Below are 2,943 nucleotides of genomic sequence, written 5' to 3' on the forward strand. Positions count from 1 at the left end.
GCTTGCTATGTGAACAGCCTCTGAACTACAAATCCCAGCATGCTCTGATGCTAATAGGCAGTAGAACTGACCTGTAAATGGCTGTATTGTGATTCCACCATAGAGGAGATGACTGCTAATCTTGCTCCCCCCCCTGGATTATGGAATTGTTAGCAGAGGTAGCGTAAGCAAAGCCAAATTGTCCCGTCTTCTCCATATTTGGCCATCTCCAAACGAATTATTATTCCTGGCCAAGTCACACTTCAGCCACTGTTGACAGTGACATCATGGTCTTGGCAGGACTGTACAGTTTAAAACTTTGTTTTATGTTTTTGTTTCATGTTCAGAGCAGCGATAACACGAAAAGCTCAACATGATACTTAAAATGTTTTCTGATAAATATACATTTGCTTTCAGACGTACTTCAGTACCTTGTATTAAATCCCTAAAGTGCTAAAAGGCCAACAAAATGGCTTTGTAACATTGGAAGCGACTATTTCATCCTTTGTACGGCAAATTCATATTTTTCTTTTCAACTTTTTACATAGCTTTTATGATCACCTGTCATAGGCAATGGGTAATATTATATTGTGGTCAATAGAGGGCAGCAATATACAGTAATAGGTGAACAAAGCTGCAAATATATGTTTTTCCCTTTCAACCTTATGCACTATTTTTTCATATTTCCAAAATAATCAGAGAACATTTTTTTAAAGGACTAATTAAAAAAAAAAAAAAAAAATGTGACAGTGTAATAGCACATCTGAAACGTGAGTGTGGTAAGGCAACCAATGCTAGGAATAGGGTATGCTTACCACCTGCATCTGTGCATTCGCATCACTGTGCTCATATAACTATATCAGTAGCTGATGCGCAATCTGGAATTGTTCTATTTGGTTATTTAAAAACAGTAAAATAACAGTTTTAGAAGTTTATAGACCATTTTCCTTAGGGAATGTGTCTTGTTTAGCACCCAGTTGGAAACTGCAACCCCTTTTAAGCAGATACAGCTACATACATATGCAGCTACTAAATTGGCTAATCAGTCTGGTAGGAAAGTGAGGCTAGGCAAAGAGTAGAAATCACATATCCATCCCTAATACCTAGCAAAAGGTTTGAGCCCTTACTATGAAATAAAGGACTAACTATAGCTATTTGCTTTGCCTCCCTTGAATTATTTAATGACATGAAATAAGTAGAACAGACTCTTGCAGGGGACATTTCTGTCAAACAGCTGAAACACTTGTTGGAATTTTTTTTTTATATGTATAAAATGTTTTCTGAGATATTTAAATTGCATTTATGACATTTTCCAACCTGATATTTTTATTTCTCTTTTGGTGCAGGAGCAGTGCTCCTTGACCAGCCATTGTCTTTGTTTGCTCTGGAACTGTGATTTGGAGGTAGAGGTAAACATACCTCCTTAGTGTCTGTTTTGGGAAAAGGCTGGTTTGGCCTTTCTGATAATGAATCCAGTTTGCTGATATAGGGGGAAGATTAGGACGGGGCTTGAAGTTGTCTCAATTGCTGAGTGAAGTAAACTGGGAATTCTGGTTATATCCATATAGTGATTCTGTCTCTTGTTGACTTTGACAGATGTTTTTAAACATCAACAAGGCAAAACTCATGCGCATATTGCACATTGTTCCTTAGTATTTTATTGTATCCTTGCAGTATTATATACTCTGATCTGTTTCTTTACAACAGAGGGGGTAATATCCTCTGATGCATGTAACCTTTGTCTATATCTGTGTATCCAATATACCTTTTTTTTTTTTTTTATACATCCCATTTTGTACCTGGTCATGTTTGCCATAAACTGTCATCAATATCTGCTCTTCTGTTAACTGCTGAACAAATGTCAACGTATACCACTTGAATTACCCCCTGTATTTTGCTACTATTATATTTCCTTATAGTTTATTATTGCTGATGGTGCCTTTCAGATTGCCTGGTTGGCTATAATACATTTTGAATGTGCCATCATCAAACCACCACCCCATGGCTGTCATGCTCATACCTAATGTATACTTTGTGATGGAGCCCAAGTGACCTTTCCAAGTCCCCATTAACGTGCCTTCATAATGCATGCTTAGTTTGTAACACTCTGCTCTTACCTCCATATGTCTCCCATTTGGTGCCATGATGGCAAGATGCCAAAGACATTTTTTTCTTAAAGTTAAGGGATCATCTAGTGTTATTTCTGTGTATACATCACTTGTGTCAGTTATATGGAATTGCTTTACCTTTTGATTTTATTTTGTAACTATGCAGACTTCATTCTGCCCATCAGATGTCAAAAACATATCTCTCCCATTAGTGTTTTGGCTCCTGTACTAGGACAATAAAGCTTCTTTTTTTAAAGTTGCATTCATGTTTTAAGTTTTCTTTTATTACGTTGTGGGGAACCAGTGTTGCTGCTGCTATACCACTAGGTGGCTGCAGAGCATTGTCATATGTAGATGTGGTTGAATTGAGTGCGGAGGCAAGGACAGTTTTATCAATAGTCTGGCAAGGTCCTCGAGATGCAAAAGAGACTCCATCAGTATGGAAATGAAAGTTATTTTTGGTGTAAGCAATCTAGTGAATAAACAGAGTTCTCATAGTCATCTAAGAGGATTTGCTAAGCCTCGTGCCGTGTACAGGGCTTGGCTAATAACTCATGAATTCTTCCGATTGATCAAATATTTGCGGACTCTTGTTTATTAAAATGTCATTCACCAATATCTGCTCTTAAAGGAGAACTATGAGGTGAGTGCTTTTCACTCACCTCATAGTTCTAGCCGACCTGTGACAATGAGACTGTCACAGGTCGGCTCAGTAGATCCGGAGGTGAGTGAACACATACCGGCATTCACTCACCTCTCGATCCTGTTACGGCTCTCTGCCGTGACAGGGGAGGGGCTGGATTCCCCCCACTCCGATCGGCCAGTGCTCACCGGTCAGAACGGACGGAGAGGGGGC

The sequence above is a fragment of the Nanorana parkeri genome, unplaced genomic scaffold, assembly GCF_000935625.1.
Source record: "Nanorana parkeri isolate BGI_ZX_2015 unplaced genomic scaffold, ASM93562v1 scaffold633, whole genome shotgun sequence".
In the NCBI taxonomy this organism is placed as follows: Eukaryota; Metazoa; Chordata; class Amphibia; order Anura; family Dicroglossidae; genus Nanorana; species Nanorana parkeri.